This window comes from Humulus lupulus, chromosome 1, assembly GCF_963169125.1.
Source record: "Humulus lupulus chromosome 1, drHumLupu1.1, whole genome shotgun sequence".
Classification (NCBI taxonomy): Eukaryota; Viridiplantae; Streptophyta; class Magnoliopsida; order Rosales; family Cannabaceae; genus Humulus; species Humulus lupulus.
The window spans coordinates 128,969,414-128,989,122 of record NC_084793.1 but is presented as its reverse complement, the minus strand read 5'-3'; positions in this window follow the sequence as shown (position 1 = coordinate 128,989,122).

Sequence of the window (19,709 nt, the reverse complement as noted above, 5' to 3'; positions counted from 1 at the left end):
TTTTAACTCAATCCATTCTTCTTTAATTTCCTTTCATCAATGATCTCACTAGATCTTCATTGAAGCAACATACTGACACTATCATGCAGGAAGTGTCAGAACTACATTTGGGCTTGATCCCTGCAAAGGGTATGCAGGCAACTCCACAGAGCGCAGCCCCCTATCACAACCATTTTTTTTACATATACTACGAACAGATCAATAATAAATCTAAGTATAAATTGACTAAGTAACTTCATACTTAGATTGGGGGGAATAAGATACTAATACTTCATAAGTCATACAGCCAATCGGCATCCGATACAACAACTTATAGAATGCTAACATAAGCTACAACTAGTCAGGATACAACAAAAAAATAGAAAAAGTCTCGTGTTTACAACACTACATAAGAAAAAGTCCATAGAACAACTATAAATACATAAGATGGGATAAACTCAGTCATCCCCCAACACAGAACTTGAACAAAGGAGGAGTCAGTCATCCACAACTAGGTCATGAGTAGTCATGACGCCAAAGGAAGTGGCTAGCTCTTCGGCCCAGGCCATCTCTTCAGGCATCATCTTCTCCAATTCCTCAAAGTCTTCGATGTATTTAGAAACATCCCAGCTATCAGTCTTACCATCCACTGGCCATTATGCCACCACATTAGATCTTAGCTTCCACCCCAATCACTAACATCTGATTCTCCAACGAAGCTACCTCAGCTTTCAAAACATTCAACTAGACACACAAGTAAGAACCACCAAACGACTCACCAATCAGTCAGACGAACCATTCATTAAGGCACAATTAAGAAAAAACAAATTATCAACGATCAATTAGATAGACGAACCTAACATCAAAGATATACAAGGCAAAGATTTCATATTAATCAGACAGACAGACTATTATACCAATTAAATTACAAAATGACCAGTTAGTCAGTCAGTCAATCTGAAAGGACCCTTAAAACAAGATATGCCTATTGAATAAATGAAGTCTCTACTAGTCAGTCAGACAGACCACTTAGTCAGAAGAGAGAACTATATGGATCAAACATACATAAATCAGGCGCACATACGTGAGGAATACTATCCTAAAGTAACTAAAACAAAAAAATTACATTTATCACCACTACAAAAAGATCAAACACAAACTCCCCGATTGGCCATATAAGGCCATGAATGGAAGGGTGAAAAAAGAAGTGGTCAACCATCAGGAGGCCCTACCAAAAGGTACTCAACTTTCCTTAAGAAACACCTAAAGTTTCAAAGACAGATGAAGTTCACGAGAAGTTGGCCACTCGGCCATCTAGGCAGAGCACTCGGCCGTCTCTCCCGAGCACACAACCTCCCCCGGCAGGTTACTCGGTCCAAGCGCGCCACTCACTTGGCCACCAAGGCGGAACATTCGGCCTGCTCGGTCATCTCTCCCGGGCACACAGCCTCATCGGAAGGCCACTCGGTCCAAGCGTGCGAGTCACTCGGCCACCCCGGCGGAGCACTCAGCCTGCTCGAACATCTCTCCTGGGCACGCAGCCGTCTCGGCAAGGCAATCGGCCCACTCAGCCACTAGGCCACTTGGCCTACTCGGCCACTCAGCCACCTAGCCACTCGGCCCACTTAGCCACTAGGCCCAACCGGCCACTCGGCCTACTCGGCCACCTGGCCACTCGGCCCATTCGGCCACTAGGCCACTCGGCCCACTCGGCCACCTGGCGACCCGACCACCTAGCCACTCGGCCCATTCGGCCACCTAGCCACTCAGCCTACTTGGCCACTTAGCCACCTGGCCACTCGGCCACCTGACTACTTGGACACTCACCCCGTTTGGCCAAATAGCCTAAGGTCCCATGGTTCTTAGAATTCGGCATTATAGACTCTCTAGCTAGAATGAATTCTAACTAAAGAGTGAAGGACAAACTGTAGTGGACAAAAATTGTCTATAACTAATGTCGATCTAGTAATCTAGAACAGCTTGCCAGGCCCAATAAGCAAGTAAGGCCCCAAACCTATGTAAATGGGCTCAGCCATCCAAACGAGCTAGCTAGTACCCAGACCCGAGTCCAGGTGCATTCAGTCAGCCAGGGACATTAAAGCAGTCAAATGCATGCCTCTCTTCCCATGAAAATTGGAGGGAACCACTAAAGAACGGGTCAGACGAATGAGATAGATGAAGGGAGAAAGGAAAGAAGAGAACGACTATAAAGAAGACCCCCAGGAGTTGAGAAGGGGACATTGGATAACCATTTTTTTACTCTACTTCACTCTCTTACTGAAACTAAGTACTACTCTCTTCAAGCGATCCAGTCAAGTTGAATCAGTCAACCTGGTCTGACCCAACCGAACTTGACCTGATCGTTGAATTCTACCGTGATCTCTGTTGTCACTCTGACCATCCTACTACTCATCCATCCATCATTATATCATTTTTTTCGTTATAGTTTTGTTACTTTCAATTAGCTTTTGTTACAACCCGACTAACTTGAGCATCAGAGTCCCTTTGGCTGACACCCCACCGGTGCTCCCAATTGAACTCTCGTCTCTCCTTTTGTTCTTGACAAGTTACTGGTGCCCATCTAATCAATTGTAGGAAATCACAGCTACAATTATCATACCGTATATAAATATTAAAAATTATATTAATTAAATAATAAGTTGCTAGTTCCAAAACAAACCTTTTTATTTTTTACAAAATGGCCATAAAGACCTTTTTCTTATATCACTCCATAGAAATACCCATTCACACTTTCAAATATAAATTATTATTTTTTTCATTTTCTTATAAGTTTTAACAAAATTATAATTAAATTTTTTCTACATTAATTGATACTAATAGTTGCAAATATAATTGGTCAAATCAAATCTTCCGAGCAATATATATTTCCTAAAATGGAAATAGTCACACTGGAACTTTCTCAATCTCTACTATATTCTGTTGCGCATATCGAGTTGACATATTTTATTTAATTTCATGTTTTGGCTTTATCTTTTATGAAACTCAGCTTCAAAGCATTTATAAAGATTGCTTTCTTTTGCATTTCAAAAATTTATTAAAAGAATATGTCCTAGTTAAATTAGGGTGTTACACCACATAAACTGATTTAAGTCTCCCAAAGCCTACTCTGAACTCCATGGGAGATAAGTCCATCCTCCAACCATAATTCACCACCACCGGATGAGTATTTCCTCCTAGAAGCGTCACTTCCTAAGGACCATGTTCCAAGATGGTGCTCCAAGGCTGACTACAAGACTATCCTTTCGGCTCACTTCCTCCAAGCCTACGAGGACCTTCATTTAGCCCAGGAGAAGGGTCGCCAAAAGTCCAACACAGTGGCCCTGGACCACCGACAGCTTTTGGACACCCATTGTCACCTGGATCGTAATGTCAACTCCGTACAAGCGGAAAAATAACTATACCACAATGCCGCCTTACATGGGAAAATGTGCAGCTACCACTCTGACAGTGTCAGAGGTGTTGCCCACAAAAAAATAGTGGGTTGACATTCCTCACAATGGGCACACCAAGATACGTTAGAGCCCACCAACTCCTTTATTAAAAGAAGGTTTATTTACATGTAATAAATCTCCATTAAGGGAGAATAATTGTAATCAGCTCTAATTAATGAGCTTAATTTCCCCAACAACCTATAAATAGGGCTAGGGCACACATTATAAAGAGATCATCAATAACTCATTACTGTAGTATGTGATAGAAACCATCTAGGTCATCTTGCTACTATTCGAGGTAGGTTTAAACACAATATAGTGTATGATAAACCATCAAGGTATTCTTGCTACTATTCAAGGTATTCTAGCTACTATTCGAGGTAGATTTTCTTATTTGCTATCTAAGCAACTATATTTCCCAAGCAACTACAACATAAAATGTATACATATATACATACATACACATAGCATATAAACATAATCATAACACATAAAATCTAACCTATTTTCCTTACTAAAAACTGGGATATTGGAGACAAGAACGGGATGGAAAACTCCTAAAACCTAACAGTAAGATCGATATGTTTTCTAAAGAAATGAAGATGAATAGAAGATCTAAACCATCAAGATAAGAACTTACCGAAAACCTTAAGTTTCAAGAAACTCAAACACCTAACCAAAAGCCATTATAACAAGTTAGGATTTTGAAGAAAATGAAATAATAAGAGGAACTGTCATGAAGTAAACCTGAGGATATGATAGATTAGAACTTCGATCTACACCTCAATACCAAAATATCACTCTATCTTACTTCCCAAGTGTTTAGAAAAGCTTATATTGGAAAGATTTTAACCCCAAAACCCTAGTGTTTCTCTCTAGAATAAACTTAGCAGCTTGGAGGCTCTGAAGAAGGCTTAAATGATGATGCAAATGGCTGAGTGAAATGTCCTATTTATAGATTTCAAGGAGTGAAACTAACTCCTTTTAAAATGAATGAATAATTGAATAAAATTTGAATTTTCTATTCAACAGATGCCCAGAAATTGGTCAAAAACGTTCAAGAGCAAGTCCAAGTTGTTGAGGGCTGTTTCTAACTCGGATTCCACAGATTTTCAAAAAATGCCAAAGGGAGCCAATATATCACCCCATATAGGTGATATATGGCCTGCCCCTATATCTCGAGCCTCCATGGTTTCGTTCATACAAAGTTGACATGTTTTTCGTATCACCCATAGGCGATATATCAGCCCCTATAGTTGCGATATATCGGCATACACTGATATTTTAAACATGTTTTTGCACACTTTCAGGACACTTGAAGTTTGTTTAAACAACTTTAAATGAGTAAAATGTAATCCTAACAGATGAGGGAAGGTTCTAGACTTCCTAGGTTTATCCTTTAGTAATTTATTCATCTAAAATCCTTAAATCCTTAATAAACATACATGTGACAAGTGTCGCGTTCTTATTTATTTTATCTAAACCTTATGTTATAATAAATATCATTTTTAGGACCAGCCATATTAATCAAACCTTATGTTCAAATTAATATTTCTAAACTATAGGCTAAACTTATAAAATCCATAACTATCTCTATGAGTTTCCAACTAAATCCCAGCTTGAACCAATAACCACGAATACTAGAATACTAAGCTACTACTACTACTATCTAGCTAAGTAAAATTCTGAACACTATACTCGTGGACTTGGGTTGATTCACAACCTAAACCACGTAAAAATCGTGTGTTCAATCTTCTTTTCTTTAAGCATTAGCTTAATTAGTTGTTAACAAAAAACCTAGTCAACATTTTGGTGCTTTCATTGAGAGCTTGAAGAAAGTTAAGAGTTGCAGCAATGGTGAACACGCGGAGAACTCTTCCTGAAGATGGCCTCCCGAGCGCTGTGGGAGGAAAACCAAGCTGACCACCTCCAGCAGCTATTCTGGAGGTGGTCGATAACGAAAGCTACGACAGAGACGATGGAGATACTGACTACCCCATGTCGTTTCATTCCGAAGAGCCACCAAAAGTGGAGGAGCTGAAAGAGTAAGTCGCCTCCCAAAAACGTGAGTTAAAGGCGCAAAATAACAATATTGTGGGCCTACAAGACGTGGTGAACGCCATGTGGGCCACACTGGTGGTCCAAGGACTCTAGGTGTACCCCCAAGCTGAAAGACCACCTGTGCAGCCAGCTGGCGTGCCACCTGCATGACCAGCTGATGTGCCACAAAAACAGTCAGCTGGCGTGCCACCTGTGCCCCCAGCTGGTGTGCCTCCAACACATCTAGTCCCTCCCATGAGAGAAAGATCCAAGGCTCTGTTGAGGTTTTGTGCCCTAATCCAATTTCTTTGCAATCTCATTTTATTATCAATAAAAGAATAGAACTCATTTTTGACTTGGTCAATAACTTTGCTCACATGTTTTATTTTCATGATTATTTGTTTAATACAAACTTATATTGAATCCCGAGCATATAACTAATCATATTTATAGTGACGTAATCATAGTGGAATATAAATATGATTATATGTTCAAAATAAGTTAGTTCAAAGATTAGTCAGTGCACAAGATTTACACTGACTTGCCAATCTACGATATGATCTACTTACACATTGTAGTGTTATGTTCTTTCCAGAACATTAGCAAAGTAGATAAGATCGAATGTATTTGTTACATCAGCTAGACCAATATTGACTTTAGATATATAAGTAAATGTATTGTTATTATCTAATATAGTCATATCATAAAGTTGACCATAGGTCAATTCAATCTCAATTCTGAGTGGTTAGTATTCTAATTGATTGTATTATTCAAATCCTTTGATTTGTTCGTTACCAGCTTACCCAGCAGACTAGCCCATACTTACATCTTGGGGACTTGGTAGTATAATTGAGTGGGAGTGTTAATCATAGCTATGAACATCTATAGCTTCTAGCAAGAAGTGAAATGATGATCACTTTATAGATTGGTTCAACTAGTTAAATGATTGAGTACTCATTTCTATGATTAAAGTTCACGGAAATATAATTTATAAGGAACTTATTTTTATTTAAGGATAAAATACAATGAGGGGTAAAACAATAATTTGTACTTGACTCGGTTGTAGATCATCTATAGAGGATTGAATGACAAATTATGGCTGTAACAATGGATAACGTATTTACTTAAAGCGTTCTATGAGTTCAAGAGTGCAATTCCGAGTCTTTAGTGGAGTCACAAGGAATTAATAAGGTAGTGAAATTATTCGATAATAATTTTATAGTAACTTATTGGACCTTGTATTTATGGGTCCATGGTCCCCACAATGCCTTTGATTAAATCATCTAGATAGTTTCGATTAATTGATTTCATTATCAATTAGGATTGTTAAAATTATTTAATGTCAATATTGGACTATTTTACTAAGATGTGGAATTTAGAGAAGAAAAGAGAATTTTGGGAAATTTATTAATTACGACAAATTGGTGTCAAATTGAAAAATGATATTAAATCAAGGTTCAAATTATAATTAGTTAATTTGAATGAATGATTTAATTAATTAATTGATTATTGTTATAATATAATTTGTTGACCCTCGATTTGGCCAACGACACGGAGTCAAATAAACGACAGAGAACAAAAGGAAATCAAGAAGAGAATCCAATGGAAAGCAAGTTACACAAGCGATTTATAGTGGTTCGACCCCAACTATATGGTAATGACCTACGTCCACTTAGTGTTCTTATTGATATTGAATCCCAATATTGTGATCAATGAACTAGGGTTCATGAGTTTCACAAGCCTTGGGAGGGTTACAATTTTCACATTATTCTCTTTTTTCTGAATACCAAGATTGAAAATTCAAAAGTCCCTTCCTTGAGCCCTCTTCTTCTTATTTATAGGCTCAAGGGGGTTACATGGGTCGATGGGCCTTAATTACAATTAAGATCAGCGTATCAAGTAAATAAAAGGAAATATAATAAATGTAATTATTACAAGATAGCATATCCCAAAGGAAGTAAATGAAAGTATGCAACCAGATTGGTCGCACCTAATCGCGAGATTTGACTTATCAATAACTATCTGGTCGATGGTCGAACATGATCCATCCACTGGAAACCGCCACGTGCCAGACACGTGGAAGAAAATCTTGCCACGTCATCAGGAGCCATTTTTGGGTAAACATAATTATAATTATATATATATTTATAAAGTTTTAATTAAACAAATTTCGTATATAACGAAATATGTTTATAATATATATTATATTTATTTAATTAACAATGGTTTTGTTTTATTATATAATTATAGAAAATAATAGTAATTGAATTTAAAAATGGTAAAATCTCAAGTCTTGGAAAAATATATAATATTCAGCCATATAGGAAATTTTAAGCTATTATTTTAATTATTTAATTAAATTAAATTAACCCTAAAATGTTGTTGGGACTTAAGTCTAGGGTTGTCAAGGAAGTGTGAAAAAGCAAAAACCTAGACTCAAAAGAGACCTATTGTGGCCGCCCATCACTACTCTCTTCTTCTCCATAATTTTCCCATCTCATGTGTTGAGAATTGCCCACCCTATTATTTGGAAGACTATGTAGTTTGAAGATCCAGTTCACTCTCTTGTTATTACTCTGTGACACAAAGGAACAAGGGTTAGAGAGAGTGAAGGAAGGAGTCTCAATATTCGCTGCGTAAAAGTAAGATTCTTAAACTCTGTTATTTGATTTACTTTATGAAATTCATTAGAAACATGTTTCTAGGTTGTTTCATATGTTAATTTGTTTAATATATGAAACATATATGCAAATCTTTATGATCCTGTCAAATATATTCCTAACAGGCGGAATAGGTCATGACGAGCTTTCGGCCCACATGACCTCCCAAGGAGGGCACGAGACCCCAAAGAGGTCCATGGAGTCCAAGGAGACTCCTAGGCTCCAGGTGCCCGAGGAGCCTAGGGCATTCTACCTAGGCGCATCGCAATGGACCGTGTCAGGCCTAGGGAAATAGAACCTTTCGTGCCCCAGCAACCTCGGGGGAACCCAGGGCTGGGAGCCAACTGGAGGGAAGTCTCCATGAACTGAGGATAGTGAATTAACATCTATGTTAACAACGACTGCATTGAATTAGATTGGGAAACAAAAGTAGGATTCCCCGAGGATGGTTTCCACGAGCACCCGTAGCCTGACTTGCGAGATAACCTTAATGATCACAAGAACAGGGCCATGATTCATACCCCAAGGACGAAGACGGAGACAAAGAACCATTTGCCCTACACTTTGTTGAAGCTCTGTTGCCCCTAGGCTTCAAGATGCAAGAGATTACTCCTTACAACAGGATGATGGACCCATCTGACCACCTGTCAAAGTTCAACAGGTTTATGTACGTACACCGCGTCTATGAAGGCGCAATATGTCACTGCTTCCCGTTAACCTTGACGGCAGCAACTGACGAGTGGTTTAAGAAGCATCGGCCAGGTTCCATTCACTCCTAACACCAATTATCCTCTGAGTTCTAGAGACATTTTATAGCTGCTTGGAAGGTTTGCTTTGACGTTAATGCCTTGGTAAACATTAAGCAAGGGCCATTTGAGACCCTTAAAACATAAATTAAGCGCTTTAAAGAGGAAGCTACAAGGACCAAGATAGTCGATGATGGTTAGCAACTTATGGCCCTACAAGCTGGTATCCAACCAGGTTCTCCCCCATGGGATGACCTGCAGAGACGCGGATGCCACAAGCTCGATGATTTCATTTCGGGCCCAAGAGTACATTCACTGGGAAGATGCCCAAATTGGAGATTTTGGAGGACTGATCTCCATTCTAGCTCCCACTATCCCGATGGTTACCACACCCAGTTCTCACTTCCCCCCCCCCCCCCCAATACACTCTTGCATAGACGAGTGTGGTGAATCTCCACAGTACAACCTCACAGCAATGCCCATCGGGTATGGAGCAACTTTCACTAGATTCAGTGCTTATCAGTCTACTTTCGGTACATCAGTAGTTGCTTCGTCCCAGTCAACGACGCTTAGCGAAGGCCTCAGTGGAAACAAACGTGGAGGCAAGGACAAAGGAAGTAAGAAGCCAAAAAGATCTTGTGCTCCCAAGGAGAAATACGTTCCCCAATACTCCAAGTACACTAATCTAGTTGATACTTAGGAGAATATATTTATGGCCACGGAGCAGCAATTCCACTACCAGAAGTTGCAGCCTATCCGAAGAGAGAGGGAGAAGAGTGATGCTGGCAAATTTTGAAAGTACCACAATGACATTGGTCACAACACCAATGAATGGCGGTAATTACAAAATGAGATCGAGAACCTCATCATGATGGGGCATCTTTGCCACCATACCAGGGGTGGTGCAGACCTCACACAAGTTCCACAAGGAGCTCTGCCCCTGAATTAGTTGGGCGCACCTTTGCAGAATGAAGTCCATGCATGTAACGCCCTGGATAACCAAGACCGTTACACTGTGTGTTTAAAATAGTGTGAGACTTGCTAACCAAGCCATTTAAATAAAAATGTGAGTCCAAAGACATAAACGGATTAGGTTTAAAATATTTTGGTCACAAACGAGTAATTTTTCATTAAAACAAATGTTTGATACAAGGGATCCCAAATCAGGGTCGAAATGACATAATTACAAAATTTTCAACTGTTATAAGTAACCCAAGCCACTCTAATGGAAAAATACATGTTTTAGGTTTCTGTCCTGTACAAACCCTCGACCGTGGCAGCCGAGCAGCTGACAATGTACACCTTGCCCCCAGAGCTCTCCAACCCATGGTCAACTCATCTTACCATTGCCTTTACCTGCACCACATAGCACCCGTGAGCCAAGGCCCAGCAAGAAAACTATATCATCGTAGCACAATCAATATTGATAACCAAATAGTTCATCGAGCATAACCAAATGATTTACAAGACATTAATCAATTACCCAGCAAGCCACAACATTCATTTAATCAAGGATAACAGTCAATAACCAATAGTCTAGTTTCCAGATATTCAGTGTATCATATACAACAAATTAACAACAGTTCACATGTCAAACAACAACTAGGGCCGACACCCTTAGGCCGCACCCTCTGTTTAATTCACTGTCTTTAGCTCACTTAGGCCAAGCTCGATGTTCAAAACACTGACTCCAGTCCGCTTAAACCGTCCTCAGTGATTATTAAGCTGTCCTCAGCTACCAGTGGCTGAGTCGTGCCCTGTGCGCAAGTATTGATTTCGGCACTCTTAGGTCGTTTATCACATGTCCCCATGGCATAATACCACCAATGCCATTCATACAGTTATAGGGAGCTCTTAGTCCCAACATATTCACATGGTTTATCTCAATCATATTATTTACCGAGATTTTCGGAAACTATACTGATGAGTATTAGCTAAGACTAATGATATGGAATTTAAAGGATTAACACAGGGGTTTTACGTGGTTGGGGCGTTAACTAGCCTTAGTCCACGAGTCAGTTGTATTAGAGCTTGGAAAGTCTTTTACAATGGATTTTCTCTATATATTTTGACAGAGTAACTGTATACGAGTCGAAAAGAGATCCCTTTTCCAGTGTTCTACTGCCTGTATTTATAGGCTCATGGGAACACTGGGTCTGGGCCGGGTATGACCCGGGCCCATCAGAGATATGGGTATTCTTGGCCTCTCTGGTGGAAGCCCAATATAAAAGATAAAACATACATAAATTCTAGACCAATTAGGGCCCAATAAGGTGGCCCAAGAACTGTGTTTCGCCCGAAAAAATGGTGCTTTTGGTCTAGACACTTCGAGTTACGAGGCAGATTCAGGGGACAAGACCAGTCAGAGTACTTGGCGGTGCAGATCTGAAACAGCGGTGTGCAATCCCGAGGTGGCCTTTTCCGCAGGTGAAAAGTAGGGACAACATCCATGCGGAGTGGGGCGGCTTCAGGGTCCTGGACGCTTTTTCCACCAACCGGGGACGACGTGATCCGGGTTCGTTTACCTTTGTCCCTCTTCATTTACCATAGGCCCGGACCGTTACTAGGTTCCGGGACCAGGCACGTATACCGCCGGGGGCTCCATGCTGCCTGCATGACTCCTGGATGACTGTCCCGGATAACCATATTGCCCCCCCCCCCCGTCTGGCCCAGAATTGTACTAGGCCCGTGCCCCCCTTGGACACTCCCGTACCAAGAGGCCTTGGGCCGGGCCCAAATTTTGAATGCCCTGAACATGGGCCTGGACGGTCGTTTCAGGGCCACACAAGAAATGGGGATAACACATATAATAATGCATACAAATATAAGGAACATTTAGTCCCAACCTATCCACATAAACGGGTGCAGTTTTCTTACCTTTAATTCTAAGTGCTTTGATTAAGAAAGACGACCCCCGAGCACGATCCTGCCCCGAGCCCAAGCGTACACCTAGTCATAATTATGATAAAGGATTCCATCAATAATAAATGAGTAAGGGTTTCCAGACCAAGTTCTAGCCTCCGGGACATCAAATTCCACCAAACACGATAGTGGAATCGATCTCGGGCACCCTAGGTTAAGTTCCTGCGCTTAAAAACTCCAAAAAGGCCAAGAAGTCCCTTAAGGGCCGCGGCTCAAGCCTGCCATGCCACAGCTTGCTCCCAACCAGAGGCCCTAGCCTCACCCAAAAATAGACACGGGTCGCGGCCCTACACACCCCATGCCGCGACCCGTCCTCTTTCTCCAGCACCATCTGTTCTAGAGGGCTGTGACTCACCAAGAACTATGCTGCAGCCCGACCCCTTTGAACCCAAAAAAACACCACTTTCATCCACCAAATCTCAACCAAACTCTCCCAAAATCATCCCAATAACATATTCTAATTATCACAGCAGTTCAAGTATACTTCTAGCAACAAAACCCATAGGAAAACTAGCCTAAGGACTTCTCAAAATCACATTTTAATCCTTGAAATTCAGAAGCTCATAAACCTCCTAAAACATCCAAAAATTCATAGAATTCAAGGGCTAACCATAGTTAAAAGCTTACCTTTTTTCCGAAGAGCAAATGCACCTAGAAGTTGTAGAGTTAATCCCCAAGTTCCCAGCAATAGAACCTAACAAGAATTCAGCTCAAATCCTCACCCAAAGCTTCAATTAAACTCTCAACATCAAAGGCCCAAACACACTTAGAACTCATAATTTAAACATTAAAACCTTAATCCAAATCTTACCTCAAACTCTGCTTGAATCCACCATCAATTTCTGAGCCAATCTCCAATTCTAGAGCACCAATTCTTGTGAACCCTGCCCAAGAATCCCTTGGTTCAAGGGCTAGCTTAAGAGACTCCTTGAGAGGGAAGAGAGAGAAACGAGGGAAGGGTCGGTTATGGCATTCTCTAAACACTTCTTTGCCTTTTGTCTTATCTAACTTAAGCCTCTTAGGTTAATCCCAAAGCTTGGGGTACCAAAAACATCCCCGAGGGCAAAATGGTAAATTTCCCCAGTATTCCCACCTAGGCTTCCTAACCTCAAATATATCTCCAATTATTTATTTCCATAACCCAATAACCCAAATAACTGTCTAATACCCAAAATACCCCTTGACTCGCCCCGAGTCGAGTATCGGGTCCCGTTGTGACTTTCCTGCTACTTGCTCCCTAGGATCGCCTCGTGTCGAATGCTGCAAATATAAATATATCCACATAATAATGTGGTCTCAACAATTTATCTCATTTATGCCCTAACGGGCCAAAATTACAATTATGCACTTACAACCTAAACACGGCCCGCATGCTTATCTAATACTCATAAACATGCATTTCACGTATCCATACAATCATAGGATCATGCATATCACATAATCATGCATTTTCTCCATTAATCCACATAACTTCCATTTTTTCCCTCCCAGCACACTAATCAAGGCCTTAAGCCTTGTTAGTAATTATGGGTCGTTACAATGCACTGGCTGCCCCACAACCGATGGCCCATGGACCTCCTCCAGTTAATAGATGAGTAGGGACCATCTCAGAGGGACCCAACATAGGAGGTACATCAAGGAGTTTGCATAATAGATATCCACGAGCCCTCAATCATGATGATGAGGTATGTCCACTAGTCCAGCTCCCAACACATATGCCTCATATGACATACCAGATAATACCTTCTCCGAGGAGGATGCTTGGAGAGTGCACTTCCTTCACCACGATCATTTAGTAATCGAGACCCAAGTTGTTAACAAAATGTTTGCACAGATCCTGGTGGATGACAAGAGTTTAGTGAAGATCCTGTTCAAACCAGCCTTCGACAAGATCGGTCTGACAACAACCGATCTTTCCCCATGAACTTCAACTCTATATGGATTTTTGAGCAATGGCCTAATCCTAATTGGACAGATCAAGTTATCAGTGATACTTAGAGAGGTACCTCGGCAGGCCTTTAAGTATTGCATTTTCGTGGTGGTGGACTGCTCCTCCGCCTATAACGCCATCTTGGACCAACCAGGCCTGGGGGATTTTGGGGCAACCACCTTCATTCCTCATTTATACATGAAGTTCCCCTCTGACCCGAAGATTTTCACTGTTCATGTGGACTAGAAAGAGGCTAGACAGTGCTACAATGTGTACATAAGCACTCAGGGATGGTTATTATGGAAACAACTCCCAAACAACCTCCTCTAGAGGAGATGGAAGTCCAAGCTATTCTCAAGGAGTGGGAGTCCAATGAGTTGGACCCCAGGGTTGGAGATGATAGGGAAATCGAGCCCATGGAGGAGATTGAAGAAGTCATCCTCAATGAAGCCAACCTAGAAAAGAAAACAATGGTTGGGAAGAACCTCAAAGCAGAGGTCCGAGAAGTTATGGTGAGCTTTCTCCGCGAGAACTAGGACGTCTTTGCCTGGTCTCATGCAGACATGACGAGGATTGACCCCAACATTATTTTCCACACCTTGAACATAGACCCCAATGTTTCTCCAATGCAACAAAAATTGAGGACAATGGACCCAACAAGGGCATAGGCCCTAAAGGCAGAAGTTGAAAAGCTCCTTAGGAACAGGTTCATTTAGGAGGCCTAGTTCCCCAAGTGGTTGGAAAATTCGGTGTTGGTCCCAAAGCCTAACAGGATCTAGAGAACCTGCATTGATTTCATTGACCTCAATCAGACATGCCCAAAGGTCTGTTTCCCCTACCGAGGATTGACAAAATGATGATTGTTACCTTCGGATATGAGCTCCTCACATTCATGGATGCCTATTCGGGGTACAACTAGATCTCCATGCATGTCACAGACCATGAACACTCCAGCTTCATAACAGACAAAGGTGTCTACTGCTACAAGGTCAAGCCCATTGGCCTGAAGAATGCAGGGGCCACTTATCAGAGACTGGTGAACAAAATGTTCAAGAACCAACTTGGTCAAAACATGGAGGTGTATGTGGATGACATGGTGGTCAAGTCTAAAACAGCCCCGGAGCATGTGAAAGACTTGACAAAAGCTTTCTCGGTCCTCCACATGTTTGGGATAAAATTGAATCCCCAGAAATACACATTTTGAGTGGCCTCTGGGAAGTTTATCTGATTTTATTGTGAATGCCTAAGGAAGTAGAAGCAAACCCCAAGAAGATCAGAGTGGTGATCGAGATGTCATCCCCCAGAAAACACAAATACGTGCAAAGTCTGACTGTTCAGATAGGGCTCCTAGCCGCTTTGTATTGAAGGCCACTGTCAAGTGCATTCCCTTCTTCAACATCCTTTGAGGAGGTCAGAGATTTGATTGGATAGAGGAATGTGAGCAAGCATTTCAGAAACTCAAGGTGCACATGGCTAATCGTCTGATATTTTCAAGCCAATAGATGGAGAACACATACTCCTCTACATGGCCATTGCAGAGAATGCCATCAATGCTGCATTAGTATGTGAGAAAGGTCGCTCCCAACATCTAGTCTACTATGTCAGCAAAAGACTCCTCGGAGCGGAGTCCAAGTATCCACTTATGGAGAAGCTCACGTTTTGTTTGATGATAACTTCTCGGAAGCTCAGATCCTACTTCCAAGCACATCCCATCAAAGTGCTCACCAACCAACCCTCAGGCAAGTCCTCTAGAAGGTGGAGTCCTCCAGGAGACTCCTTAAATGGGCAGTCAAACTTAGTCAATTTGACATTACTTACCACTCGAGGACTGCCATAAATGGACAAGTGTTGGCGGAATTCATTGCAAAGTCCATTGGAATAAATGAAGGGCCTAAGGAGGCCCTACCCATTGGGCCTATATGGAAGTTGTATGTGGACGGGCCGTCCAGCTAGAACAGGGCTGGAGCAGGACTAATCTTGGTGTCCCCTGAGGGACACAAAGTTCACAGTGCTCTGAGATTTGGGTTCGACGCCTCGTACAACGAAGCTGAGTATGGCGCTCTCTTATTCAGATTAAGAGTTTCCCTAGAGCTTAAAGCTGTGAGACTTGAAATCTACAATGATTCTTAGCTGGTTGTAAACTAATTCCTCTGAGAGTACCAAGCCTAAGGAACCAAGGTGGCTGCCTACCTAGCTAAGACCCAAGAAATGCTACACAACTTCAAGAGATTCACCATCCAACAAGTTCTGCAGGAATAGAACTCTAGCGTCGATGCTCTAGCCAACTAGCCACCACTAAGGGTGTGGAGATGCTGAATGTGGTCCCAATTGACTACTTGACTTCACCAAGCATCATAGTGCCCAAGGAAGTGGAAACAGCCCAACTCCAAGACAGTTGGATGACGCCTATAATGAAGTACCTTGTCTTTGGAGAACTACTGCAGGACAAGAAAATAACTCGGAAGCTACTTTATTAGGCTCCTTGGTACGTGATCATGAACAAAAAATTATATTGGTGAGGATATTCACTGTCAGTACTCCAATGTGTGTCTGAGTAGGAAGCCAAAATCATCCTCCGAGAAGTGCAGAGGGATTCTGCGGTGACCATACTTTGGGGCAAAGCTTCGCCAAGATGATTCAGAGACAAGGGTATTTCTGTCCTATGATGAACATCGATGTGATGGATTATGTCAAGAAATGTGACAAATTCCAATGATACACTAACATCCCCCAAGCTCCTCCAAATGAGCTTACTCGGATGACAAGTCCCTGGCCTTTTGTAGTCTGGGACATTGACTTAATAGGTTCATTGTCCAGGGGAAAGGGATGAGTAAAGTATGCGATTGTGGAGGTCAACTACTTCAAGAAGTGGGTTGAGTCTGAACCTCTCGCTACAATCACCTCCAAGAAGGCCCTAGACTTCATTATCAAGAACATCATTTGCCACTACAGGCTCCCGAGGAAAATAGTCTCCGACAATGGCCTACAATTCGATAGTGATATGTTTACTAATTTTTGCAAAAGGCACGGAGTCATAAAGAGCTTCTCCTTCGTAGCTTATCCTTAGGAAAATAAACAAGTGGAAGTTGTCAACTAAGGCCACTTTGAGGAAAAGGCTGAAGCAGATGAATGCGTTTGGCCCTAGAATACTATGAATTTATCGTACCACTGCTAGGACGTCCACCAGCCATTCATCATTGTTCATGGCCTAAGAGTACGAAGCCATGCTCCCAGTTGAGGCTGCCATCTCCACACACTGATGAATAATGTATGACCTAACTACCAATCATGCTTTACTTCAAGAATCATTGGACCTTGTTGAAGAGCTTCGAGAAGCTACCCAGCTCCAAGTAGCTTCCTACCAACAAAAGGTTGCCAAATATTTCAATTCTAAAGTGAAGGATAGAAAGTTCGAGGTCGGGGACTTGGTGCTACGAAGATTTTTCTTAGCGACCCGAGATCCAAGTGTTGGAGTGTTGGGCCCAAAATGGGAAGGCTCATACCAAGTCGAGAGCACCATATGTCTTGAGACATACAAACTGGCTTGACAATGGGGAGTTGATTCCTCACGCCTGGAATGCCAAGCACCTTCGCCGCTATTAATAGTAATGCAAGTAATATATGTATTTTCTAATTTTACTACTCATATGTAGCCTACGGGCACTTAATGAAAATCGTGTGCACAAAACACAATAGATAAAATTCATAAAAAAATTCTTCTATTTTTATTATTCATTTTATTTTACTACACAAGGATGTACTCGCCTACAAACTTGGACAAGTGAACAAAGACCAGTATCCAATCACTGGGGGAGCATAAACGGAGTAGTCACCCTACGAGAATAACTTCTTGCGTACAAATACCTAGGGAACTCAATAAGAGGAGCTTGTACGGGGCACCTTACAGTAAACCTAGTGTCGCAAAGCTTGCGAGAGTTCTCGAGAAGCAAGACCTAGGGAGCTCAATAAGATGAGCCTATACGGGGTACCTTAGAGTAAACCTAGTGTCACTAAGATTCTGAGAATCAACGAACCTAAACAAATCATCAAAAGTCCTAAATCACAAAAGTAAGCCCAGGACTCAACTTACTTCTCGAGTACCAAGCACCCGTGAAGCAGCACTAAGTTCCCGAGGACTAAAATTGTGAAAGGCCCTCAAGCCCCGAGTCGCCTATACTTAGGCACACAAGTCCCAAGTTGCCTAAACATGCAAATACAAGCCTTGAGTCCCCTAGACTTGGACACATAAGTCCCAAGTTGCATAAACTTGGGCATACAAGCCCTGAGTTTCCTAGACTTGGGCACATAAGTCCCGAGTTACCTAAACTTTGGCTCGCGTGTGGTGGATAAAAATAGGTTAAATTAAGTCAATTTTTTCGTGATATCATGTTATGTAAGGAAGTTGATAAAACCTTGTACATTTTTTAAGTCCAATTTGCATTATTACAGAAATATGTTTATAAAATATGTGTGTAAGGCAAAGAAGGTAAGTAAACAGAGCAAAAAAGCCATTCAAAAAAGAATATTTACAATATTACTCGGGGGCTCGAGCATTAAATTATTGGTACCCCATAAAAAAGTGGCATGCATGCCTATTTACAAAAATACAAGAGAAGACAACCTATTTTTCCCTTGGAGGAACCTGTTGAATGAGGTCAATGATAAAGTCAGCCTTGAGGACCCGACCAGCTTCCCTAGCACCAGCAGCAGCTTTGATGACACTCGTTGGCCAGAAGCTCTCCCCGAAGAGTAGCTGAGTAGCATCGACCTCCCTGGTAAAATCAAGGTCCATATCCCTGTTGTCGAGCCAAGTTGCGTAGAAGGCATCCTCAGCGATGGTATTGACTTCCTTCTTCAGTGTAGTGATAAAAAAAATTTGGTTATTTTATTTTTAATGTTATGTTTTATTTTAATTTTTTGATTGTTAGAAAATAAGTTGAATTAATTGTTTTGTGTATTATGATTTATTTGAAATAATTGTGTAATGTTTGTTTAATTGTTAGTGTTACATTTTATTAAGTGTGATAATTTATGTGATTATAATAGGTTACATTTTCTTTTATTTCATTTATGTGTGTGCCAAATGTGTGTGTGTAGAAATTTATTTTAATTTTATTTGGCTTAAATTAAGAAAATAAGAAGGGAAAAGATTGTTAGTTGTCATCTTTTGGGATAAGATGACAAGGCTTATCCATTTGACTTTGTTCACATTCGGATATGGTTTAGGTGAGGTGTAAAGAGAGGAGATGGTAGAATTAGGCTTATTTGATGGGATAGGATTTGAGTTTTCACAATTGTGTTCTTTTCTTAGGGTTAACTCACTAGGGGTTATAAATAGAAGAAAATGTGAGCCTTGGAAAAAACCTTTGGGGGCTGCCGAAATTGAGAGAGAAAGAAAGAAAAGAGTGCACGAAAAAAAGAGGAAAAAAAGAGAGAAAGGAAGAAAGAAAGAAAGAAAGAAAGAGAGAAAGAAGGAGAAGAAGTGTGGGGTTCCAAGATCTTTAGGTATGTGTTCTTGTTTTGGTTTTGATTTTGGTTTTTGCATCCCTAAGTCTAAGATTCTACTTCTCAATTCTAAGAAATTTGTTTTCTTTTCTTGATGTGGTGTATTTCGAAATCTCTAGGTGCCCAATGATTTATTTGCTTTGTGTTCTTGAACACAATCAAGGAGGTAATGGGATTACCTAACATTTTGTTGATTTGATGTTAATTTAATTCCTGTTGATGGATATGGATTATAGTTTGATGTCTTGAGAAAATATGTCTATGTTTTATCATATAGTTATGATGAGTACATGTATAGTGATGATATCTTGATTAGAAGCATGATTAAGTCTTAATTAAATTTTTAGAAACAAGAGTGTAATGTTATGTATGTTTCGGCCTAGCCTTTGTGGTATGGTTCAATTTATTTCTTTGAATTATGCTAAGCATGTTTCTTGATTAGAGAATATGATGTATATTTTGTTTATATAAAAAC